The 26782-nt window shown below is 47.6% G+C and overlaps 1 non-coding gene and 1 pseudogene across 13 annotated transcripts; one reads left to right on the top strand and one right to left on the bottom strand.

The window, feature by feature from the left end:
- Window positions 1-282: 282 nt before the first annotated feature.
- On the top strand, window positions 283-16532 carry LOC102148712 (uncharacterized). 13 transcript variants are annotated; one of them, XR_011424587.1, is made up of 6 exons: window positions 283-561; window positions 1654-2094; window positions 3288-3511; window positions 3812-3963; window positions 5925-6252; window positions 9952-16532. It is a non-coding gene; the product is annotated as an uncharacterized protein (transcript). The 13 variants fall into 13 exon arrangements; XR_011424590.1 differs by having other exon boundaries at window positions 5862-6252; XR_011424593.1 differs by lacking the exon at window positions 9952-16532 and adding an exon at window positions 6879-7006 and having other exon boundaries at window positions 5862-6252.
- Window positions 16533-23121: 6589 nt separating this feature from the next.
- On the bottom strand, window positions 23122-25122 carry LOC100060265 (transmembrane 9 superfamily member 1-like; annotated as a pseudogene).
- Window positions 25123-26782: the final 1660 nt, after the last annotated feature.

The following is a 26782-nucleotide window of genomic DNA, read 5'->3' as shown; positions in this document are numbered from 1 at the left end:
TGCTTTATAACCAAGTTTCCCATCCTTCGCTCTTCTATCCCTCTTCTCTGTCTCCAATGCCTCTTTTCTTTGGGCTTCAGGAGCCCAAATACCCCGGGACTCGTCTCCTGGGCAACGTTACCGCTTCGTTGCCGCGCGACCACAAGCGGAGTGTGCTCGGAGCCTTCTGGGAAATGTAGTTCGGCCTCCCCGGGGCCCCGGCCCAGACTAATGGCTCTGCCTCCTCGGGCCCCAGAACCAACGGCTGGATGTGCGGTCACGTGACCGGCCCGTCTGGAAGCCGGGGGAGTGGGGGCTGTTCTGCGCAAGGCCACCAGCAGGCCCAGGCCGCGGAAGGTCGCAGAGCCGGCGCCGGCCCGTCTCCGTGGTAACCGGCTCGCCGCAGAGGCCTCTGGGAATTGTAGTTGGGCGGGGTGGGGCCCGCGCCGCTGCCGTTAGCGCTCGCCGCCGCGGTGAGAGCGGGCGCGGTAGCCGCAGCCCGGCCCGGCCTTCGGCGGCGAGGGTTCCCGGCGTCCGGGGCGGGCTCCTCCGCGGTACCGCGGCCACCGAGCATCCCGGCAGGTGGGCAGCCGCCCGGAAGGGCGAGGTGGCGGCCCCATCCGCCTTGGGCACCTCCCCGGCCCGCCCCCTCCGGCCCGGGCGCCCACCCTCGGCGGGTCTCCCGAGGGTCCCTGGGAGGGAGTATTTGGGGGCGTTTGCGTGGACTCACACGGTGCATCGTAGTGATGAGAGGGGTGTCCGAGTGGATCCAGTCCAGTCCTGTTCCGTTAGAGAAGCGGGAACCAGGCCCGGGGAGAGCCAATGATTTGCCCCTAATGCAGGACCGGTCTCGGGGCTGCCTGCGCACCCCTTTATTTCCAGCGCGAGGCACAGTGCCTGGCACGGAGCAGGCGCTCGAGCGTTTGTGAAGTGTCATTTCGTTCTTAGACAAACACTTCAACAAATAAATTACAAGATAAACAAGATTCTTTAAGAGGGAAATGGACCTGTAGACCAAGAGATTTATCAGCCAGATGCAACGTTTATACCTTGTCCAGATCACGATTCTAACAACCAACCGTGAAATTTTTTAAAAATGAGGGAAATGTGAACATTGATGATATTTAAGGAATTATTCTTTAGAATTTTTAGTTGCGATAACGCTACTGGGGTAATGCTTTAGAAAGGAGAAGAGTTTTAGAGACACACACTGCAGATTTTATGGATGAAATGATGTGAGATTTGTTGGAAAAATGTCCAGTGTGGTGGGGGGGAGACGAGGAGCAGAGGAAAGGCGATTGGCTGAATGTCCATAAGTGCTAGAGATGCGTGCACGGAGAACACTAAACTATTCTACCATCATATATGTTCAAAACGTATTACATATGTTTTTTAAGTGTAATTTTAATCCTGTCTGCTAGAGATACATGCTGAGTTATCTATCAGAAAAAACGTCTGATGTCTGGGATTTGCTTAAAATACTACACACACACATACGCAAACAGTGGTGGGGCATGAAGGAAACAAGAATGGCAGAAAATGAATGGCGTTGGAAGCTGGGAGATGGGTACATGAGAGTTCATTGTATTTATTATATTCTCTTTAGTGACATTGAAAATTTCCATCATCAAGGAGTTTTGTTTAATTTTTTTAAATGTATTTTATATGTTTCAGAAAGTTTTTGAAATATAAAGAAGCATTTCTCTGAAATTTAACCCTCCCACAGTACAAGTGACCTTCCTTGGGGACTTTTCCAGCCAGGAATGATCACAGCCGCGAGGGGGTCTGTATCCTTGGACCCCCAGGCCCCTCAAAAGCAGGACAGAATTGTGGTGGTGAAGGTGGAGGCAGAGGGCCACTTTATCCTCGCAGCCGGGAGCTGGCCCACGCGCGCTTCAGACGGTTCTACCACCAGGAGACCAGGAGATTTGCCACCCGGTGAGGTTCTGCGATGCCCCCATGAGCTCTGCCACCAGGGGCTGAGGCTGGAGAGACATCGCAAGCTGCCCATCCTGGAGCTGCTGATGCTGGAGCAGTTCCTGGCCATCCTGCCCCCGGGGCTGCAGAGCTGGGGCTGGGAGCGCCCTGGGCCGTGGAGAGGAGCTGGCTATGACGGTGAGAGCTCAGTGAGCCGGGCCGGTGGGTAGGAGAAGAGAGAACTAATGTGTGCAAATAGGGAGGGTCGGTCCTCCGAAGAAAACTAAGGCCCAAGCCATTCTCGCCCAACACTGCGTCTCTCCATTCCTCTTACCTCTTCCCTTTGACCTTTGGGGCATAAATTAGAATTTGGATGATTTCCTGGGGTGGTTTTTTTCTCTGATGTTCTGATTCTCATTGTTACTTGGGAATGCTTCGTTTAAATCGTTGTTTAAACCCCTGATTTTTAAATCATACTCTACAGAAACTAAAATATATACTCTTCTTCTACAATACAGAATTAAGTACAAGTTTCCCGTTTCTGGCTGAACCTCCCACTCTGGGTGCTCCATTTCCACTGACTTCTTGGGACCTGGAGAGAAGTATAGGCCGACTGTGTCCCTTCTGTTAGACTAACCGTGGGGCCCTGAGGCGTGTCGTCTTTCCACATTCTGTTCTTAGCAAGCTTTTATCTCTCGGAACACAAATCCAGCAGACGCCTCGGCCTCATCCTCATGAGGGACCGTGAGCGGGGGCCACCCAGCTCTGTGGCTCCCAGATTCCCGCCCTCAGAGACTGTGCGAGATCTGTCGTGTGTGTGTGTGTGTTGTGTTCAGCTGCTGAATTTTAGAGTAATTTGTTACGCAGCAATGGAAAACTGATACAAGTGTTCTAACAAAGGATTTGGGTACGGTTTCCAGGTTTTAGAAGCCAACTGGGAGAGGTAGGTTGGATTCAGAAAAATGAATTTCTGGGCTGTTCTCATGGCTTTTGAGAACGACTGGACAGAATATTTGAAACTAGGACATATAGGGAAAAATTTAGGAAATGTCATATCAGTAGATTCAAATTATATTTAATGTAACTCAGTTATTTAGGTTTTAAAATTATTTTATGAAAATTTAATTTGAAATCATTAAATTGTACACTTTAAATATATGCTTTTTTTTTTTTGCTGAGGAAGATTCACCTTGGGCTAACATCTGTGCCAGTCTTCCTCTATTTTGTATGTGGGTCACCACCACATTATGGCTGATGAGTGGAGTAGGTCCACGCCCTGAGAACTGAACCCCAGCTGCTAAACCGGAGTGCACCAAACTTAACCACTAGGCCACAGGGCTGGCCAAATAGATGTAATTTTTTCTTTTCTTTTCTTTTCTTTTTTGAGGAAGATTAGCCCTGAGCTAACCACTGCCGGTCCTCCTCCCTTCTGCTGAGGAAGCCTGGCCCTGAGCCGACATCTGTGCCCATCTTCCTCTACACATGTGACGCCTACCACAGCATGGCTTGCCTAGTGGTGCCATGTCCGCTGCCGAGATCTGAACCGGTGAACCCCGGGCCGCCAAGAAGCGGAACGCATGAACTTAATCGCTGCACCACTGGGCCAGCCCTAGATGCAAGTTTTAATTCTCAACTATACTTCAATAAAGTTGGGCAAAAATCTTTTAAATAAAATAAATTTTAAAAAATTTACATTATCTCTGGGAAATAGGATTATGAAGGACTTTGAACATTTTTATTAAATATGTAATGTTTATTTTTTGCAATGAACTGATGTTGCTCCATAATCAGAAAAGAATAATTTTTAAAGAAATATGCTGGAGGGAAAAGTCTAACAAGACATCTTCTAAAAAGAAAAAAAGCAAGTAATTTCCTTATTTCCTTTAAAGCTCCCAATTTTCTTAATTCTCTTCAGGACCGGAAGTTTCCTGGGGGCAGAGGGCATCTCCACCACCGGCACAAGAACCACCACGCGTCGGCACAAGAACCACCACGCGTCGCCAGCTTCAGCCAGTGACACCCAGTTCAAACGCAGATCTTGGGAGCTCCACCCCCTCCAAGCCAGTGGTAAGAGGCAGCTTCCCCTGGGGAAGAGATTGGGGTCCTCGTTCCTTCTTCCTGGGTCCTCCTGTGCTGAAAAGCAGGACAGAACATCACAGCTTACAGATCTGTGCTGGGAGCCGAGTGTGATCATTGAACTAGCATGAGACCATAAGTGTGGAATGCAGAGAGGTACTGAGGTCATTGGAGGACAAGAAACAGAATGGAACCCCTCCGTCGTCTCAGTCATCCACAGGGGCCCCTGCCAGAGCTGAGCGTCCCTGTGGTGTGGTAGCTTTTTGGCCAAACCACGCTCCATGGTGTGGCTCACAGAGACCTTTCTTGACAATGAGATGATCTTGTCTTCTTCCCTCCATGTAGTCTGTACTCAGCGTTTGGAGGGAACCCAGGAGATCAAGTCACCTTGTTGGGTCTATGGAGGGGCCCTGCTCCAGGGCAAGGCAGGCAGTTGGGAATCAGGAGAACAGGCTCAATGAGGCATCTCCCCAGCGGGAGGGGGCAGCCGGCAGGGTGGAGGGGCTGGACGCGCCGCTGTCTCTCCCTCAGAGAGGAGTGGTTCCATCGCTGTTTCTGTTGCTGTAAATTCTCAGAACTCAGTACCTTCCTTTGTAACAGGACTATAACGCTCCTTGCAAAGCCAAATATCCCCTACTAGGGGGTGCTGTTTTAGATCAGCAGTGCCAGCCTGGCCTTGCGTGAGCACCGGGGGCCAAGAGTTGACCTCCCAGATTTGGACGTGTCCGTGGACACCTAGTCGGGGAGCATCAGGTCCCTTCTCTTGGGAGTGTAGTTTGACTGAAGAGCTCCCCGAAATAAGTGACACACTCACAACTTCTAGCATCTCCTGTCACTGTTGGGATCCATGGGACACAGAAGGCGGGGAGGCCAAGGCAGGGATGACATTCATCTGGTGCCACCAGCACGGATGGACGGGTTGTGAAAGTATTGAAACGCTTCTAGACTGGTTGGTAAGCAGCTGCCGCTCTGTCCCTGAGTGCCCTGCCAGCCCTTTGGCCACCCGGTGATGCCCCCGATCCTCAAGACCTTCCCAGGGTCCACCCTTTAATGGTTATCACCAGGTCCCACCAGAGGTCTCCAGGTGAGACCAGCATCTGTTCTAATCAGTCAGTCTGGGCCCTGCGAGTTAAGTGTTTGTAACATGCTCCTTGGCCCCTGCCTTGTGGCCCGTGCTCGTGAGGGACAGCTGAGCAGCACAGAGCAGCGAGACGGGCACTGGAACCAACTGGATTGGGGTCCTGCCTCCGCTGCATACTAGCTGTGCCATTTGGGGCAAGTCCTTGAACTTCTCTGAGCCTCAGTTTCCTCATCTGTAAGCGTCAAATAAAATAATAGATGAGAACGTACTTTGTAAGCTACAACGTGCCCCCATGTAAAAGTTATTTTTTATTACCGTTTATGACATCTATGAGTCTTTGTCCAACACGGGACCGCACCCACAAAGCCAGCGTTCATCCCTCGGCCTCCGCTCCTTCCTTTTACCCTTTCTGCAGCTACTTCAACCTCTATCCCCTGCCGCCCTCCAGGGGACACCCAAGGACTCCACTCTGCTGAGGTCACAGCCTTGGCCCCCCTGGGACAGTGTCCTCAACCACCTGCCCACCGCGCCCTCTTCCTGTGTGGCCAAGTCATTCTCCCAGAAGCTTCCTTAGACTTCCCCTCCTGTCACCCCACTACCAAGCTTTTTCCTCCTCCTCTCCCCAGATTTGTAAAATAATAATTTGACAGGTTTTCGTTAATATAAAAGGAATACATGTTTGTGACAGAACATTGGGAAAATACAAATATGCCTGAAAGGAAAATGGAAGTAACTCATAATCTCACCGTATATATACTATTTTATAAGCTACTGTAAAAATATATATGATCATGAAATTCTTTTACAGCCTCATTTTTCATCGTGGTGTCACATGCCGCCGTTCATGTCATGGGTCCCCTGTGATCGGCAGGGGTTTTATCTCTACAGCCACCTTTGCACAGCAATAATATTTGGATTCTCTCCGTCTGGGTTCCGATGGTGACCTCAGGACTGAGGACGGCTTCAGCTCAGATCAGGAACTTGCTGAAGGAAGGCCTCCCCAGTGACTCAAGCAGACTCCAGGGAAGCTCTGCAGGCGCCAGAGCTGGGAGGCCCGCAGAATGTTCCAGGCCCTTGGGCTGCCTCAGGGAACCTCCCAGAGAGCAGGCTGAGCAGCCATCCTGCCCAAGAGAGGAGTTTCAAGCAGGAGAGAGAAGAGACAAGCCATGAAGGTGACAAGTGACAAGCCTGCAGGCCAGGTGAGCTCCTGGTTCCAGATTAGAAAAGACGTCCGGGCAAAGGCCACAGTGATGTCACACGTGTGGCTGTGGTCGAGCAGACACAGCCCTCGTTCAGCATCGGAGCCCACGCGGAAGAGAAGCCTCAGGTGTGAGCGGTGACAGGTCAGGAAGCTGTTACTTTGATGAGAAAAGGAGAGAGGCGGGACCACCATGGCCCTGAGCAGGGAAGCTGGTGTGTGTGAGCTGAGGGGCACGAAGGACACAGCTAGACACGGTCCCCAAACACAGGCCTTCTCTGCGTGGCTTCATCACCACCAGGTGTGTGCTCCCCAGGTGCCGAAGGGCAAGGGAGCTGGCCCGCTCAGCCACTCGTCACCAGGCCACTCAGCTCCCACATCAGCCACCTGGCCTCCACCTTAGTCCCTTCTTAGGCCACTTTTCTGTCACTTCTGCTCTTTTGTAAGAAACATAATACATTTTTTCTCTTCTCAACAAGCGTAATGCATGTCCATAACAGACACTTTTAAAATACATGTAAACAAAATGAAAAAAATCTAGTCACCTATTCCAGAATCACGGGTAACATGGAGTGTCTTTCTAGCATTTTTTCCTAAGCATATATATACATTTTCTCCATTTTTCAGGTTTCTCTAAAACCTAAAAAAAGAGGTAGGGAACCTCCCTGCAGCCCGACTTCCTTTCACCTGGGAGCCGAGAATGGGAACCAAGAGAAGGTGGGAACCGGCCTGTGTCTTGTGGACCCCGCCCTGGCGGCCTCAGGAGCAGGACCTCTTTCGGCCACCAGAGGGGGGTGTCTGCTCATGCACGTCTGTCCCAGTTTTCTCCTCGGGTCCAGGAACGGGCAGCTCCCCTGGAAGCCACCGTGGCCGCTCCTCGCTTTATTGCTCATTCTGCTCCCTGCCGCCCCGGGAAACCTTCTTGGTTCCTGAGGAGAAACAGACCAAACTCCCAGGCTCCCTCTGGACCGCGTCTGCCCAGATTTCCCGCAGCCTTGGACAGCTCTCCTCGCCGGTGCCGCCTTGGGCCTCAGAGGGAGGGGATGACCTGCTTCCCGTTGTTCTCAGGGTCGAGTCCCGAGGCCCTGGACGGCCCGGCCCCTCCCTGTTCCTCCCCCCCTCCCTCCACGTTGGGCTCCGTTTTCCTCACTTACACTACACTGGCCATCTTCCGGCTCCGTTCACTCTGTTCCCTCACCAGCTGACCCTCCCGCGTGTTGCTCTCGGGAAGGCGCCCCCCAGCCCGCCCCAGGCAGATGCCTGCTGTTCCAGGGCTTAGGTGACACGCTGCTTCTTCCCGGGAGTCGCTCCCAACCCCGCGAGTCTGGGATACGGGATTCTCTTCTCTGCTTCCTGGGGCCCAGTACTTCCCCTTTCAGAACTCGTAGCATGCTGGGTTGTCTGCCTCCTTCTAGAGTGGAAGTTCCAGGAGGGCAGGGACCGTGTCAGTCTTACTCGCGTCCCCAGCACTGACGCACCCTGCCCGGCGCTCCGCAGCGCTCAATGAAGATTTGCTAAATGGGCGCATGAATGAGTGAATGCGGAATGACGGAGTGTGCTTTCCCTGGTCCCTGAAGTAGAGTCTCCGAAAGCCGTCCCCTTCTCTCCTTCTGTCCCCTTGCCCTCCCAGTTCGCCAGGTGCCTCTCATTGTCCCTACAACTCTGGAAACAGCCCGAGGAATCGCACACTAATGGCCCGGTTCCCTCCCTTGTGTGGGGCAGACAGTGGGGTTTGGAGCGAGATGGACTGAGCTTCAAGTACTCTGCCACTTAATAGCTGTGCGCGCACCTTATTTTCTTTATTTACAAAGTGGAGATAACAGGTCCCAGGCCATTGCTCTGAGAAACCCCGGGCCAGCTCGACATGTGGTGAACAGCCATTACGCCCGCGTTCTTTCTCCCTCCCTTCCCCGCGCTCTCTCCTACGCCCCCTCCGAAGCCTTGGGACACAGACACCCCTGCAGTCCAAAAGGTGCCACTGTCTTCCTGTTCCCCTCTCTCTTCCCCGAGGTTGTCCAAGCCACTTGTTGCTGACACCTCCTTCCTCCCTGTCCCTTATCCCCAGCACAAATGTTAATGCCAGCTACAGAGCAGAGTAGAAGCTGAGAAGACACTTGTTGAATGAATGAACCAGTCACCGCGCCCTCCCCTGCGGCGTGTTTGCCAGTGGTCAGACGTGTAAAGTGGTCGCCAGCCCGTTGATGGGCAGGGGCCTCCTGCCATTGGACGACTCCCGTGGCAGGTTGGGCACATGTGAAGACACAAGGCCGAGACTTTACTGAAGAAAGAGGGGGAAGGAGGACGGACGACGAGGAAACACTGCGGCCCTGGGGAATAGGAGACCACCAACGTCAGCGGAGCCCAGGCCCTTCTCTTCTGCACAGCATTAGGTGCCCCTGTGGGTGGACCCCAAGGGTTACATGTGCACGACTGTGTCACGGAGCAGACTCTCCTACAGGGTGTCTGCGATCCCCGCAGCCACAGTCTGTCTTCCCGTGACTTGTACTAAAAGTACAAGTTTCAACAAAAGTGCTTTCTAGATTCGCCCCTTCGTGGTGTCTGTCTCCTGTGGGAACGTGTCCTGTCACACGTGCTCTGAGGCCCCTCTGACAGTCCCCCTCAGGCCCCCCGTGGTCGCCTGTGTCTGGTGAGGTTGAGCACCTGCAACAGGTCCCTCATTCGGGACGACACTGGCCCTTTCTCCGCTCGGAATCTTCCAGTGATGAATAAGGACTGATTTCTCCTCAAAGGATCGCCACCCCCAATTCATTACGCCTGAAAGACTCGGCTCCAGAACAGCTCATGTGCTGTCAGTGAGGTTCAGGCCCTCTCGCTCCCCTCCCTGGGGCTGTCAGCTCCTCCTCGTGACACCCCAGAGGTCGAGCTCTGCGGTGGGGTCACCTTCGTCTGTACCGGGGCCTCCCCCATGATGTCCTCAGAGGATTTTCCTGCCCTGGGGCCATTCATGGGGAGTCTCTCTAGTATCAGGAGATGGGTGGAAATTTTCCCTTACTCAGAATATTCAGAGATTTCCTCTGCTGTATGAATTCTTTGATATTCTGCCAGAATTTGGCCCACATGTCTGGCCACGTGTATCCTTCCGGTGGAGCGAGGTGTGGGCTTAGAGTCTGTGGGTTCCCAAAGGGGTGTCTTCATCGGCATGCAGCCTCCGGATCCTGGCCTTTGGGGGCAGCAGTCCCGGGCCAGCCCCCACTGGTCGGCTCTGGCAGGAGGGCTGAGCGGTGGTGTTGACAGTCTGTCCTCGGCCTGGCCTCACGCTGTGATGACACCACAGGAAATGAGAGTGTCACAATCCCCACTTCTGAGAAGCAAAGCTCTGTGCACGAACACGCCGGCCTCTGGCTGTTTCCTCTTGTGATTACAGCAGTGAGAGAGAAGGGAACGTGGTGGTTGAGCCCTTTTCTTTACGAGGGGAGTGATGAGCGAACTGTGTTCTGAGCACCGTGCTCATTGCTCACAGCCAGTTCCCCCTGGAAGGCAGCCCCTGCCACTCCAAATTCTGCCCATCCTCCAGGCCGGCCCAAAGCCCCCCTCTTCCCTGAAGCCTTCCTGGGACTCTGGGGACCTGCAGTAACTCCCAGCCCGCACTTCTGGGCCTTCACTGCCCGTAAAACCCATTGCACACACATGTCGTGTTCTCGTTCTTTGTGACCTATTTTGCCTTTTTCTTCTCAAACAGACTTAGAGGAAGCTCTCTGAGGAAGAACCGTGTCTTGTCCTTCATATGTCTGCGGCCCCTCTGAGCCTGAGAGACTCAGGACGGTCTGTGGCTTGGCCACTGTGTGCGGCTGCGGACCCTGCGATTGAAGCAGACAGATCTGTGGTTCAGGGCAGTCGTGGATGGAGATGCAGACGTAGTCTGCCTTCCCTGGACGGTTGTCGGTCCTTCTCTTCCAGGACACACGGAAGGAAGGTGATCTTGTCCCTCCCGCCACCCCTTCCCCCGCCCCCCAGGCCGGTCGGCCATGTTGGCCCTGATACTCAAGGTTCTGGATGCGTGGTCCCCCTGCCTCAGCTCTGCCTGGAGACGTTGCCAGCCCCCACGCTCTGTGCTAATCCTGGGCGTGACCTTGGGGTGGAGGAGGCAGGGAGCAAGCAAGAAAGCAGTATTGTTGCAGGGCCGTGTGGTTAAGTATGGCTGGTTCAGAGAGCACCTTCAATGTCAACTTGGAGCTCTTTGAGGGCACAGCCTATGCCTGAGGCGTCTATGTCCGCATGCCTGGCTCAGCACCAGCACGTAGTAGGTACTCATCTGGGGTGGAGCAGGAGTATGCTTCTGTAGTCACCAGCAACCACGGGGGTCACGAGGGAGCGAAGAGAACAGATGTTAGTGACTGGCCTGAAGTCCCGCCTGTGCCTCCCCGGCCCCTGAGGGGGACAGCATCCCCTCGGTCTATGGTGAAGTTCTGGGGTCCAAGCAAAAACGCAGAAAAGGCCCCTTGTCTTTTGTTAGCTGCAAAATCTCCATCTCCCCTCAAAAACGGGGACCGATTCTGTGTATGCATTCAGTTTTCCGTAGCCTTGGAGCTCTCTAACTGTCTTTAAAAGCTAATAGGTTAGAAATGTTCTCGGTGGGATGGTGAGAGCTGGTCCCTAAAGTTGGCAGTCCCCATCAGAACTGCATTTCCTAGGAACCCAGGGCTGCTTCTCAACAGCTGACCCTTGAACCTGGTGCAGTCAGGAGCGGGTCACTGAGCCTCAGGGAAGGAGAGTGAGGCGGGGCCCTTGCTGGCGGCCTCTTCGTCTGCTTTCCACAGGCCTCGGAGCTCACCCCGTCGTCTCTGGGCAGGAGGACAGCTGGCCCCCGGGTTTTTGTGCCCCGGCCTTGGTGGACCATGGCTGGGATGTCATTTATGGTGGGTCTCCAGAATACCCTCTCAAAGCGCTCTCCTAAGACCAGATTGAATAGAAATTATGGAAACGGGTAGAGGAGATCGAAATGGATCACCAATTGGAGACTGTCGGGAGCAGGGGCCTGGAGGGACGGGTGGCTCTGAGCTCAGCGCCCCTAGGGAACTGGTGAAGGCTGCTCCTCAGAAGCTGTTCCAAAGGCTTCTGGGAAACTTGCTCGAGAAACTAGGTCAAGAAGGAAAGCCGTAAAGTGCTTCACGGTGTGTAAATACACCCCCATCCCCATTGCCCCGTGCAGAGGACACCAGTAGAGTCCCCGTCCTGACCAGCCCAGCCAGCCTCTGTGCGCTGGCAAGCTGCTCTGCTCCCTGGGCCTCTGGCCCCGCTCACCGAGAGGCTAACACTGACCAGTGCAGCAACTAGGGGGCGTGTAGTGCTGGCTCTGCCACGTGTTCCCCGAGCAGTATCTCATTTCATCCTCCCAACAGCCCTGTGACACGGGAGGTTTCTCTCCTCATGGTACAAATGAGAAGGTAAGACTCAGAGAGGTTAAATAACTTGCCCAAGGTCATGCAGCTAACAAGTCGAGGGGCAAGCATTCAAGTCCAGGTCTGACCCCCCAACGCCTTTCAAAGTCCTAGTTTGCCCGTGGCAGGACTTGTAATTCCGTGCACCGGACTAACCAGTCCACTTTCCATCCTATTCACTGGCCATAGTGAAATGGTCCTGCTTCCACACTCTCTTCTTCAGCCTGTCAGGGCCGCAGATGGTTTCTCAGAGGCCAGGAGCGGTCAGGACGGGGCGCTCCCATCCCTATTAAAGCCGTGTTCATGAGGAACGTCAGGCTTTCTGCCGGCAGCCCCTGGAATTTCTGCTGTGGGAATTCGGGAGATCCTCGAGTCATGGCCCGCTCAAGAATCGGTGGTTGTGTCTCAATTCTGTAAGTCAGGTATTCGGGCAGAGCAAGGCAGGAACAATTTAGTTCTGCTCCGCCCTGTCTGAGCCTCAGCTGAAGTGGCCCCACTGACTGTATTTGACTGGGGCGGTTTGACTGGCCATAGGTCAGAGGCCTTGCTTCTGTCTGCCAGCTGGATTCCTCCCCAGTTGTCCATGAGGCGGTCACTGAAGTGGGGCTGAAATGTCCAAAATAGCTTTTGCTTTCATGTCTCTGCTGCCTCTGCGTGCTCCCGTGAAGCCCCTCTCCACAGAGTAGCCTAATCTTATATTGTTGCTCTGGGCTCCACAAACCCCCTATCCATGCTCTTCTCTCCTCTCCTCTGCACCTGTCCCAGCCCACAGCCCGTGTGTGGGGAGCTGTCTCGTTCAGCCGCCGTGGCCATGGCTGTGTTGTACCACGCGACCCTGCTCTTTGCCCCTTCCCCCCCACCCCCACACCAGTCATTGGACCAGGATCCGTTACAGGCTGGCCAACGATTTTGGAAGTCACCTGACTCGAAAATACAAGGAAAAGCCAGTCAGACCAGCCAGAGTCCCTTTTGGGAAGTTTGAATCAAAAAATCAGAGAGGATAGGCAGTGTGTGACAAGATGTCACGAGGGCAAGTAGGGCCTGGCTGGACCAGTGTGCTGGCCAGGATTAAAAGAAGATTAAATGAAGAAGAAAGTTAGAGGTTGAAGAAAAACAAAAACAAGCTCTGACTTGGAGAGGATACCCTTACCGGGGAGGGACCAGTGAGCCTGATTTTGGCAAGAGGATAGAGGAGGGAATGACGAGGGCAGAGCTGGGACTCTGTGAGAGGCAGAGAGGGCAGTCCGCCCGGGAGGCACCCTTGTGCCCCACAGCTCACTAGGTCCAGCCTCGCCTGTGTGTGTCATTGCAGCAAGCTCTTTACTTTGGTGTCAGTTGGCTTGCTGGTGGGCATGTGACTTCATTCTGCCAATAAAACTTATGAAGGAATGGCTGGGGGACCTTCTAGTAAGAATTTTGCTTTTTGATTAAAAGAGAGAGAGTGAAGAGGCCTGTCCGTTCTTCCTGCTTTGAACGTGGATGTTTAAGGGCATGATACTTGGAGCTGCAGCAGCCATTTTGAGACCAGGAGGCAACAAGACCAAGGGAAAAACCAACATACCGAGGTTGGCTGAGCAGACAGACAAAAAGAGCCTGGGTCCTTGATGGTATTGTTGAGCCACTCCACCTGTCCTGGAACCCCTATTTCCATTCTTATTGATATATTCGTTAAATGTCTTTATTTTGCAAGCAGATTTCTGCTACATGCAGCCTAAGGCAGTCTTAACCAGTATAGCACTCCTCTGACCTCTTCATCCTCTAACTCTGAACAACTCCTTCGAGCCCCGTGGTTCTTGGTGTAGCTCCAAATAGAAAGTCAGCCCAAGTTCAGACTTTGGAAATCTTACTCATATGGTAGGAAATAAAAGTCAAGATTGCTCACAGCCGACAGAGCAATTCTGGCACTTAGCCCTGACCCCTGGCCCCTACAGGACACAGACAAGGAAAGAAAGGTAGGTTAAGGAAAGTTCTAGATGCATGAGTCTTCTAAAATGGGGCTTCATGATGAACTTTAGAAAGAAGATCAGTTTGTGTATTGGGCTCAAGGATTAATGTCTGAGATGCAGAACGTAAGTACAGGCCAGAAAGCCATGGAAAGCATGCGGAAGGAGCCGCAGTGGCTGCCTGGAATGGGCAGGTGGTGGGCGGGTTGGATGACTCGTGCAGAAGGAGGCCAGTGAGCACAGCAGGAGTTTATGAGCTCCAAGTACCAGCTGGAAGGAGTTTATGGCAGCTAGAGTGAAACCGGTGGAAAATGAGGCCTTTTAGTTACTCCCCAGCCAGCCTGAGTGACACTGTAGATCCTTTTAGGAATGAGGTGCCCTGAATTGTGGCCGTCCTGTGTGTGGGCACGCCCACGCTCTTCGTTCTTTGTCTCTCTTCTACCACCCCCTTTTTTTTCTGCCATTTCTTCCTGTCTTCTCGAAGCAAAGCCAGGAGCCAGGATCCCTTCCACCTCAATGGGAGAGTGGATGTCGCGGGAGGCAAGGATGTCTTGGGAAGACTGAATCCTAGCCTGGGCATGGCGGTTAGGTTGGAGGAGAGAACGCAGTCGGTTGACAAGGAGCAGAGGAAGCTTTCTTCTGACCCACCTTTCATCAGGCAGTGTGGTTTTTGTGTTTCTTCAGCACAAAAAAATGTACCTGATCCTTCCCTCATGAAATGAGAAGTTGAACTCAAGAATGCTAGCCCTCCCTCTTTCAGTTTCTAGCTTTAGATACGTACCAGAGATAAACTGGCATCCTCCTCAGGTACCCCACAAAGACAGATTACTCCATTCCCTTCAGAACTCTGGAAAAGTCACCCACCCGGTTCCCATCTCGAGATAATCTTCAGCGGTATAGAGATGGGGCCCGTAGAAGTTCATCACATTAATGGGGCCCAAACATGGATGTGTTGCGATGATATTAGAATTTGCTGCCTCAGATTCTGCCACTAAGCCTCAGGCCTCAGCACAGTCCTTATGCGTATCTTATGGATACAGAGCCCGCGTGTCTTCTGGAGTCCTGCCCCAGAGGTCAAGACCAGGCCAACCCTTTTACCTACTACATTACTTAATTCATTCAGCAGAAATGTACTGAATGAATACCTAGTAGAAGTAAAAGTTAAGCTTATAAAAGCAGTGATAATATTAGGAAGATAAGTCATTAAAGACCAAAAAAATCCCGTGAGATAATCAGAGAAAGGAACGAACGCTTTGGTTGGGATGGAGAAAGCAAAAAGTTGAAATCCTTAGTTTGATAGGATTGATGCTTTAATGTGAAACTTAATAAGCCCTAAGTCCCCCGTGAAGTTTCCCCCTATATCACTAAGGATTCTCTGAAATCCAGCAAGGAAGAAACTGAAGGCTTTTCCTCATTCTTGACAAGCAAGCTTTTTCTCCAGTGTGAATTAGCCTGATTACTGACTAAATGATCGCCCGCAATCTTGACAACACGAGAGTCTTTCTTTCCTGTGAGTCCTCCCATGATGAGAAAGAGCTACACCAGCCCCACGTGATTTTCCACAGTGATTATGCTCCCAGGCTTCTCTCCAGGCTGGATGACCCTCCACACTTCCTCTAGATGATTCTCCAGCTTCATCACAAATGACCGGCTGAGTCCGGAGCAAATTAGCTGACGTTGTCTGCGGGTGGGACACTGACTGAAGGTTCCTTCTCACCCATTGTGCTCACAGGGCTCCTCTCTGCTCTGAAATCCCAGATGTCTAATTAGCTCTGAGCACCGTCTGAAAGCATTTTTACATCCATTACGTGCATATGGTTTTTCTCCAGTGTGAATTCTCTGACGTTGAATGAGCTTTACTTTGCTGAAAGCCCTCACATTTATTGCATTTGTAGAGTTCCTGTTGCATGTGAATTAGCTGCTGCCATGTGGTGCTGGGATGCTGGCAGATGCCTCCCGCAAACGGGGATTCTCTCCAAGATGAATGTTACAATGTTCAGTAGGATGGGAGCCCCGAGGAAAGCTGCCTGTATTCATAACAAAGATGTTCTCTCCGATATGAATACTGTAATACTGAATAAATTCTCAATTCTAAGATTTGGCCACACTTATCTTATTTTTGGGTTTTCTCACTTCTAAAGAATGTCAACAGAATCGCAAATTTTTCCCCTATTCATCACATTTGTGAGATGGGGTCCCTAATGGTTCTCTAGGATGTCTCCATATTCACAGACATCTCCAAACTCAGGGACCCGGTCAGCATCCCACGGGGACCTTCTCCTTGTGTCCACCTATGATTCTACTGTTGCAGAAAGTTCCTGCTCGGGTCAGCTTGTTCTTGGTCCCAGTCTCACAATAGGAAATTACAGAGAACGTAAATATCAACCATTCTCTTTTAAAGGACAAGAAAATTTATTGGACTAAGAATGAAAGTTTTGGGGAGAAGATTTAAAGATAAGAGTGACTTTGGGCAAACATGAAATGATGAGTGTGACAGACTGCTGGTTACTTATATTCGCTTTTTCTTTCTTAACCCAATTTTGGTCGTAGTGATGTGGATCAAGGCTGCCCCAGGGAGAGAAGCCCAGGGCATGCTGGCTTACATGCCGATCTATTTGACCAGATTCATATCTAAAGTTATACGACCACACAATAACCAGACCCCATCTGCACTGAAACCATTTAATGACTTTTTACACCATTTTTTCTTTTTCCAGTAAAAATAAGTCACGTACCCATGCCTTAGAAATTTAGCCCTAACCCTCAACACATTGCAGCAGCAGTTCTGACTGCCCATGAGTCCTGTTCCCATGCCAGCGGCAGCAGGAGCTCCTCTTGCCCGTGGGTCCTGTCCCCATGCAGCAGCTCTTTACTGCCCATGGGTCCTGTCCCCATGCTATTCCATACTATTCTCTAAATAAAAGAGCACTACTGCCAGACCTTGAGTGTCCAAGAAATCTTTCTTTCGACTCTTCGGCTCGCCGACCCTGCATCAGTAGCGAGAAATATACCCATTAAAAATACCTTTTCTAGTGACTGGGAGGGAGCACGTGGGAAGTTGCAAGGAGGCTGTTCTGGATCTGGATGCTGGTCAGACAGATGTGTTCACTTTGTGAAAATCCATAAGTGGTATACTTATGATTTCTGCACTTGATATGATGAAAAGTTAAAAAAAATCACGTCCCATCCTCCCATGCAGCCACGGGACAATTTTGGCAAATGAGATGTAAGCAGAATTGGGCTTCCAAGAAAACTGGTTAAAGGGAGCAGACTGGGGGGCAGGAGCCTTTTGCCTTCTCCCTTCCTGCCCCAATTCTTCCTGCCGGATCCTGGACGTGATGCCTGAAGGTGCAGCAGCCATCTTGTGAGCATGTGGAGGAGGGCCACGTGCAAAAGATGGCTCAGTGAGCCTAAGGAATGTGCCTGGTCCCTGGTGGCCTTCAATTTCTCACCTCTGGAATTTTCACTTTTTTTAGTCTAGTGAGCGAGAAATGATTTACATTTGACTCTAAGGTTGGGCATCTTTTCCTGTGTTTATTGCATCTCCTTTTTTTTTCTATTTGTCTTTTCCTTTTTTCATTTGCAAAAGTTCTGTATTCATTGACAATATTAGCCCTTTGTATGTTAAATGTGTTGTAGATGTCTTTCCGCGTTTGTCATTTGTCTTGAGTTTTGTGTGTGTGTTTTAAACCAGAGGTTACTACATTTTTATTTTATGGCTTCTGAATTTTGCATAATGTTGATAGTTCTTTTCCCGCTCCAGGATTGTTAAAATGGTAATCCTTTTTAACAGTCCTTTCCTGGTTTCATTCTCTTATGTTAAAATCTTGGATCCGAGTGGAATTCCGTGTGATGTAAGGAAGGAGGTAAATGTCCAGCTGTCCCCCGTCACCTCCCAACACTGTCCAGGGAGTACCCGTCTCCCCCAGCTGCTCTGAAATGCTGCCTTGATCGTGTGTTCACTTCTCACTTGAATTGGGTCTTTTTCCTGAATCTCTACTTCATTTCTCTGCACCTGCTCTGGCACATCATTTCAACTGTTTTTCTTTATAAGTTGTTTTAATATCTGCTAAGATGACTCCCCTCAGTGCTGTTCTTTTTCAAGATGCTCATGGTGAAAATGAGGTGGATAAGTTGGAGTTGGTGAGAGTCACTCAGAGACCGATGCATGTCCTTGAGAGGGTCAGGTACATGTGGCCACTTGTCTACATGGCCAAGAAATTCAATAAAATGAAGATGGATGAAAGAAGAAGAAGATCACATTTGCCATGACGTCAGGGATTGCGCAAAGATTCCTTAATACAGAGAGCATTTTAATAATATCCTTACTTTAAGTAATCATCCTTTCACTCTGCAGTGTATGCCTAGAACCATTTTGTTAAAAAAAGTTATGTCTTCTCTTGACCATTACTCATATCCGGAAACTCAACATCAAATAAATTACGGTTCTGAGAAATACGTCATGAAAGCAAAAACAGAAAAGCGAGGATGGTCTTTCCTAATAGAAAAGGGCACCGTTCTGCGTCAAGTCCTAGTCCCTGGAAATGTGTGTCCTCGAGGTGACTGTTTTACAGGCCTCAATGTACTGTGAAGGCTCCACAAGGCACAGACCATTCTGCCTGTCTTGTCTAGTCTGAAAATAGCCCCATCGGTGACAAAAGGACAAATATAATATTAACAATCGTGCTTCCCTTTTTGGAATTTAGGAGAGTCATGAGGAAATTACGTGTATTAAGTCATGAGGAAATTATCCTGTTAAAATAAGCTTTCCAGAGAAAACCAAAAGGATTCTATTTCTTCTGATAAATTTCCCTGAAACAGAAGCATTCATAATAATTCTGTTGATCTGATAGCTGCATATAATTTTAAGTTTTTCCTAAAAATGGTTATTTTAGCATCTGGAGGCCTCGTTAGCACATTAGTTTGGAGCGCACGAAAGTATTAAGAGAACTAACCTCTCACATCCCGCCTGCTTGTTCATCTTTTCCTTGCTGCATAAATGCTTTATATTGGTGTAATGAACATTAAAGTGAAACGTTTGGAAAAATATGGACCCAGTAGAAATGAATTCCTCCAATAAGTCAATTTTTGTAATGGGAAAACAAGAAGTGATATTGTCTGTGCATGGTGACTTCCTTCCAAAGAATACAGTATAGAATGGGGGAAAAAGAGTAACTGTGCAGTGGAGAAGCCTGACAAACGCTACCTGAGCCAGGTGACCACGGTCAACGTCAACAGTGATAGACACGTTGATGATATGGACCCTTGAGATGAGGTGATGATGATGGCAGCTTTACCTCTGTGGTCTGTGTCCCCCAAACCCATAACACCGGTCTAATCAAGAGAAAAACATCAGACAAATCCCAACGGAGGGACATTCTACGAAATACCTGACTCCTCCAGTCTGTCAAGGTCATCAAAAAGAAGCCAACGCTAAGAAACTGTCGCATCCAAGAAGAACCTCAGAAGACATGACAATTGTAATGTTGTGTCCTGGATAGGATCTTGGGACAGAAAAGGACATTAGGTAAAAACTAAGGAAATTTAGATAAAGTATGAACTTTAATAATAATACTGGTTCATTAATTATGACCAATATACCATACGATGTTAGTAACAGGGGAAACTGGGTATGGGGTATATGGGAATTCTCTGTACTTTCTTCGAAACTTTTCTGTAAATCTAAAACTATTCTAAAATTTAAAAAAAAAAGCTAAAAACATATGAAAGTATTAGAAGAGGTAGATAATGGTTACAGAAAGATGACACAGATGCAGTTTTCTCCATTCTTTCCACTAAGTACAACTAAAACTCTGCACATAAAGCATAACACAAATACAAGAAGACTCTGAAAGGTGAAGAGAAGAAGGGACCATCTAGAGACCTTGGGACTCAAGGAAAAACATGGCAATGAGTTCCCTGGATTTTCTTTTTGCTTTCTGTATATCCTGGATTAGGCACAGGAGAAGCCTGCAACTGAGAAAGGCCAATACGTGCAGACACACACACACACACCCAAAAAAGCCCTAATCAAAGCCTGCCTCCTCTGCTCTGTCTAACCAAAGAACCAGGAAAGGGGCAGCCCGTTAGGACAAACCTTTTTAACAATGTTCACCCTACTGCAGGCAAACACCATGGAAAAAACCACACCGCAGTCCCCCTCCCACCTCACAATCAGTGGAGATGGAGTGTGAGTGTGGACTCCCACTCTCACCTCGTGCTCATGGGGCACTCCTCCCCTTCCCACAGCGTCATCAGAGACCAAGTGGGGAGCTTGGACTTTCGTCCCTGCCCTGTGTAATGAGGCAGCATCCACTTTGCCCCACCAGTGTGGTGTCAGCAGAGGCCTGCTAAAATAGGTTTAAATAAGATTCAGACTCTCATAATACCCAAAATGTCCAGGATACAATAGAAAATCACTTGTAATATCAAGAATCAGAAAAATCTAAACTTGAATGAGAAAAGACAACAGACACCAACACTGAAGTGACGCAGATGTTGGCATTATCTGGCAAGAACTTTAAAGCGGCTGCCATAAAAATGCTCCAGTGAGCAATTATGGACATTCTTGAAACAAATGAAAAAACAGTCTTAGCAAAGGAGCAAAAGATTTATATCCAACGGAAATTTTATAACTGAAAAATACAATAACCAAAATTAAAGCTCATTTAATGGACTCAGAAACAGGATGGAGGTGACAAAGAATCAGTAAATGGAGATTTATCAATGGAAAGCACTCATACTGAACAACAGAGAGAAAAATGACTGAAAAAAAAATTCACAGAGCCTCAGGCACCTTTGGGACAGTAACAAAAGATCTAACATTCATGTCATTGAAGTCCCAGAAGGAGAAGAGAGAGTGTGGGGCTGAAAGATATTAAACGAAATAATTGTTGAAATTTCCCCATATTTGGCAAAAGGCAGAAAACCCCAGATTTGATAAATGCAAAGAAATCCACACCAAGACACATAATCAAACTTCTGAAAACTAAAGACAAAAAGTCTTGAAAGCAGCTATAGTGTTTCTTGAAAGAAACAATGCATCACCTATAGGTATAATTTGAATGATGGCAGATTTCTCACCAGAAGCCATGGAAGCCAGAGGTGACACAACATTTCTCAAATGCTGAAAGAAAAGACCTGTCACCCCAGAATTCTATATCAAACTAAAATATCCTTTAGGAATGAAGGGGAAATCAAGACAGTCTCAGGTAGAGGAAAACTAAGAAAATTTGTTGCCAGTAGACCTACCCTGGAAGAATGGCTAAAGGAAGTTCTTCAAACTGAAAGGAAGTGATGGAAGAAGGAAACTTGGAACATCAAGACTGAAGAAAGAACAACAATGGTAAAATTCTGGGTAGACATAATAGACTGCACTTCTCCTCTTGAGTTTTTATAATTATGTTTGATAGTTGAAGCAAAAATCATGACACTGTCTGATGTGGTTCTCATTGTATCCAAAAGAAATATTTAAGACAGTTAGAAAGTGAGGGTTGGGGGGAGCAGGTAGAGAGCCAAATCAGGGTAACGTGGTTAAAGCTACTGATACCAGTAGGCTGTTGTAGTAAGTTGCAGATGTGTAACTAACACCTAAAGCAACTAGTAAAAAATCTATACAGAGGGATGCACTCAAAAGCAGTACAGATCAATCAAAATGGAATTAGAAAAAATGTTCAGGTAACCACAGAAAAGCATGAAGAGGGAAACAGAGGAATGAAAAACAGAACAAGCAGAGAACAAATAATAAAATGGCTGATTTAAGCCCCAACATATCAAAATTACATTAAATATACATGGTATAAAGATACCTGTTAAAAATAAAGATTGGTAGAATGGATTTAAAAACATGATCCAATTATATGCTGTATATAAGAAACCCACTTCAAATATATAGATACAGTATAAGTAGATTAAAAATAAAATGATGGAAAAAGATACACGATGCAAATATTAATTGAAAGAAAGCAGGAATGGCTGTGTTAATATCAGAGGAAGTAGACTTCAGAGCAAAGAAAATTACAAGGGACAAAGAAGGACATTACATACTGATAAAAGGATCAATCCACCAAGAAGGAATAGCAATCCTAAATGTGTATTCACAGAGTAACAGAACCCCGAAATGTATGAAGCAAAACTGATAAAACTGAAAAGAGAAACAAACAAATCTACAATTATAGCTGCAGACTTTAACACCATCTTCTCGACAGTAGATGGAATTACTAGTCATAAAATCGGCAAGGTATAGAAGAACAACATTATCAATCAACGGGACCTAACTGATATTCACAGAATGCTCCTCCCAGTAACAACTGAGTGTTCGTTCTTCTCAAGTGCCCATGGGGCATTCACCAAGATAGATCATATCCTGGGTCATAAAACAGATCTCAACAAATTTAAAAGAATTGAAATCACAGTGTGTGATCTCTGGTCGTAATGGAATCAAACTAGAAATCAGTAACAGAAGATAGCAGGAAGATCTCCCAACACATGGACATTAATACACACGCAACAAGCTGTGTGTCAAGGAGGAAGTCTCAAGGGAAATAAATCACAATGAACCAAATGAAAATGAAAAGGCAACATGTCAAAATTTGTGGGACACAGCTAAAGCAGTCTGAGAGGGAAATTCATAGCACGAAATATTTGCAGAAAGAGCTCAATAATTTAAACTACTACCACAAGAAACTAGAAAAAGAAAAGCAAAATAAACCCACAACAAAAAGAAGGAGGAAATAATAAAGAGCTAAAATCAATGGAATGAAAAACATAAAAACAACAGAAAGGCAATTAAACAAAAAGCTGGTTTTTGAAAGATCAATAAAACTGATAAACCTCTAGCAAGACCAATAGAAGAAAGATACAAATTACCAATATGAAGACTATAACGCTGGACAGCCTCTAACCAGTGGATCTTAGGACAAGGAAGCAGACATGCGACAGTCCAGGCAGGAAGCCTCACTCTGACTCTATTCCAGGTTCCATAATGCGTTCTAAGCCTTTGAGCCCAGGCCAGCCCACAGGGAAAGGGAAGTCCTCACCAGAGAAGAGACTGGTGGTGAGAATGATGTTCCACACCCAATGCTCACCTCCGATCTGCTGACAGAAGTGGCTGGACACGTAGGCAGAGATGCCGCAGGTCAGGGCTTGCAAGACGGCACTGTGTTAATGTCCCCACGATGGTGCACATGGAACAGGCCCAGCAGTGCCATGATTATAATGCCTGGAGGGCAGTAGTGTAAAGCTTGCATTAGGTCTCACCTATCCTTCTTCTCGCACATTCAGAGGAATCAGCCCCATTTCTCCCAGATCCAAGGACTCTAGCAAAACAATCTCCCCAATGCTGTTGCCCAGAAAACACACAATAGGGTATGTTCATCCTTTCTAGAGCCACCCCACCCCTTAGGTCTGCCACTCACCTTGGAAAGAAGATCTGCAAACCTTTTCTGAACAAACTTCCTACTTAGTTCTACTCCTTGAGAAAAATCCCTGATTAATTCTTATCATCTCACCAGTGCCTAGGGCCAGGAGCTAGGCACCCATGCTAAGCACAGCGCAGAGCAGACCATGGTATGGAAGGAAGCAGAAAACATCTGTACGGATCAATTTCCAGCCATTGTCCCTCTGGTCAAAGTCATCACCAGAAGCTTCAGAGGTCATCTCTTCACCCAAGTTGTACTGATCCAGGCCATTCTAAAGCACACCCATGAGAACAACAGCCACAAAACACACCAGTAAAAACCATGAGCACCATGGAGTGGATGATGGAAAAACAATAGATTTCCAGTGTTTGGGGAAAGAAACCACCACCATCATCACCACGATGCCTGTCACTCCAATGCTACAGTGACATCTCAGAGCAGCAGACACTGTAAGTGTGGCCATAACTCATCCAGGCTGTGGGGCTTGGCATCCTGCACTCTGACATTGGCGCATGTAATTCAGTCTTCGTGGAATTCTAAGTGGAAGTCCGGAGGGGTCCAGAGTCCTATCTTGTGGTTGTGTGGCAGGAAGCTCCTCTCGTCCGTGTAGCCCACAAAGCCACAACTGGCCAGTTGTCCACCATAAACTCAAAGCAGTACAGACCCGATGGCCTGGCACAGCTACTTCACATACAAAGAGCCAGTCAGGAGTCAGACGAGGCCTCCCAGCCACAGGCTTAGAGCAGGGTTTCTCAAATTCGACACTGCTGACACTTGGGGATGGCTAATTCTTTGTTGTGGGGGCTGTCCTGTGCATTATAGGATGTTTAGCAGCATGCCTGACCTCTTCCCAATAGATACCCGAAGTACCCCCTAGTTGTGACAGTTAAAAATATCTCCAGACATTGCCCACTGTCCCTTGAGGGACAAAATTGCCCCCTGTTCAAAAGCACTGGATTAGACCTTAGTATATCGGGGTCTCCAAAGAGAGCAAATATGATTTGACAGAGTTAAGGCCTAGAAAGGAGAGAGGCTGGGTGTAAGATGGTCTGGAGTAGACTAAGGAAAAGATCCCTAAGATCGGGTTTACTAAAGAAAAAGCATAACAGGAAAGGGTAGGTAGAGAGTAAAGAAACCAGTTGAGAAAGAGCTGAGCAGTAGGTATGGAAGGAAACAGAGCTACGTAGGAGTGATAGTTGGGACCTTATTACCAACAGAGAAGCTTGGAGTCAGGATCCCTGGCCTCTAACATCAGCTCTGCAGCTCACTTTTCATGTAGCCTGCAAAAAGTCACTTCTAAGCAAGGATGTTTCTTCATCAACTGAAGGTGAATAATACACCTGCCGTGCCTGCCACGTGGGGTTGTGGTTAGAATCAAGTCAGAGAATTTCCATGAAGATGCCTTGAAAACCAAAAAATACAATAAAATATTGATTCTCACTATCAACTCTGAAGACCTTAAAAGGATAATAAGGCAACTCTATACGTTAAGAACTTGGATGAAATGGACCAATTTCTTTAAAACCAAAAACTACCAAAACTCACTCAACATGAAATAAATAATTTCAAAAGGCTTGTAACAATTTTAGAAATTGAATTCATCGTTTTAAAAAAACAATCTCCCGTCTCAGTGGCCCCACAACTAGTTTGGTAACTCACTGGAAGGACTCATAGGATTCCACATAAAGTTGTACTCAAGGTTAAGATTTATTATAGCAAAGCATACAATGCAGAAACAGCAGGAAAAAGATATTCATAGACAAAGCCTGGAGGGGTCAAGTGCACGCTTTCTTATCTCTCTGTGGGATAGCAAGGACACGTCTTCTTTAGATACAAACTACAGGAACATATGTGAGATGTTTTGCCCAGGACTTGAGTCTTGGAGTCCAAAGTTCTTAAAGGGAGCTGGTCACACACCTGCCGTGTGACCAAGCATGGCCGCAAACCAGGACCAGGTGTGCACGGTGAATCTTTATGTTTACTTTAAACATGCTGATAATCTGTTTTTTCTCAATCCACTGCTTTGGGCACATAGAATAACATCTTACCCATTGCTGTGTGAATATTCCAGGAGTTTGGTTCCCAGAGTTTGACTAAGGGTCATCACCATGGATACAAAGATAAAGGAGAAATGAGTGCAACAGACCTGCTGCGTTCACTCTTACCTCACACTCTCAAAAAAGAAACCTCCAGACCCAGATAGTTTCACCGGAGAATTCTACCCATACTTAAAGCAATATTAATGCCAATTATCACAATCTCCAGAAAATAGAAGAGGGAACACTTCCTAGCGTAAATAATGAGGCCAGCATTACCAGGACACCAAAACCAGGCAAAGACCAGAGACATGTTTATGAGACATCATTCCTCACAAACACAGATGCAAAATCCTCAACAAAATACTAGCAAATTGAATCTAGCACCGTATAAAAACAAACAATTTTACACCACAACCACTTAGGATTAATTCCAAAAATACGGCTGGTTCAATATTCAAAAATCAAACAAAGCAACCCACCATATTAACAGGCTAATAAAGAAACACCACATGATCATATCCATTGATGCAGAAAGGCATTTCACAAAATTCAACACCCATTCATGATAAAAACTCTCTCAGCAAACTTGGAATGCAAGGGAACTACAACCCAATAATGAGCATCTACGAAAACCCTACAGCTAACTTCATACTTAATGGTGAAAGAGTTAATGCTTTCCTCCTAAGATTGGGAACAAGGCAAAGATTTCTGCTGTCACCACTCTTATTCAACATCATACTAGAAGTCCTAGTCGGTGCAATAAGGCAAGAAAAAGAAATAAGCATACAGATTGGAAAGGAAGGAATAAAACTGTCGCTATTTTCAGGTAACCTGATAGTATACCAAAAAAAACCCAATAAATTGACAATAATAAAAAACTCCTAGAACTAATGCATAAGTGAGTTCAACAAGGTCTCAGAATACAAGACCAACGTACAAAAATCAATTCTGTTTCAACATACTAGCAATGAACATTTAGAAACTGAAATCTAAAACTTAATGTTTACAATCACTCAAAAATTAAATACTTAAGTATAAATCTAACAGGATTTGTATGCTGAAAACTACAAAATGCTAATAAAGATAGAAGATCTAAATAAATGGAGAGACATACCGTGCTCGTGTATTAAAAGACTTACCATAGTAAATATGTCACTTCTTCCCAAATTGATCTACAGGTTTGATGCAACTCCTTTCAAAATCCAGGCAAGAATTTTTGTTGATATTGACAAGGTTTTCTAAAGTACATATGAAAAACAAATAAACTGGAATAGCCAAAACAACTTGGAAAGAGATTAAAGTGGGAGATGTCACTCTACCTGATTTCCAGACTTACTGTATAGCTACAGTAATCAAGACAGTGTGGTATCAGCAGAGGGAGAGACACATAGCTCAACAGAACAGAAGAGAGAACCCAGAAATGGACCCACACAAATATACCCAACTGAGTTTTGACAAAGCTGCAAAAGTAATTCGACAGCGGAAAGACAGTCTTTTCAACCAATGGTACTGGAAAAATTGGACATCCATAGGCCACCAAAAAATGAACCTCAACCTAAACCTCACACCGTATGCAAAAATTAATTCAAAATGAATCACAGACTTTGTATAAAATGTAAAACTATAAAACTTTCAGAAGAAAACATAGGAGAAAATCTCCAGGACTTAGAGCTGGGCTGTGGTTCTCAACCAAGGGTGATTTTGCCCGTCAGAGGACATCTTTCGATGTCT

Source organism: Equus caballus, chromosome 13, assembly GCF_041296265.1.
Source record: "Equus caballus isolate H_3958 breed thoroughbred chromosome 13, TB-T2T, whole genome shotgun sequence".
Lineage (NCBI taxonomy): Eukaryota > Metazoa > Chordata > Mammalia > Perissodactyla > Equidae > Equus > Equus caballus.
Note: the sequence above shows the minus strand (reverse complement) of the source record. Positions and strands in the feature narration are given on the sequence as shown.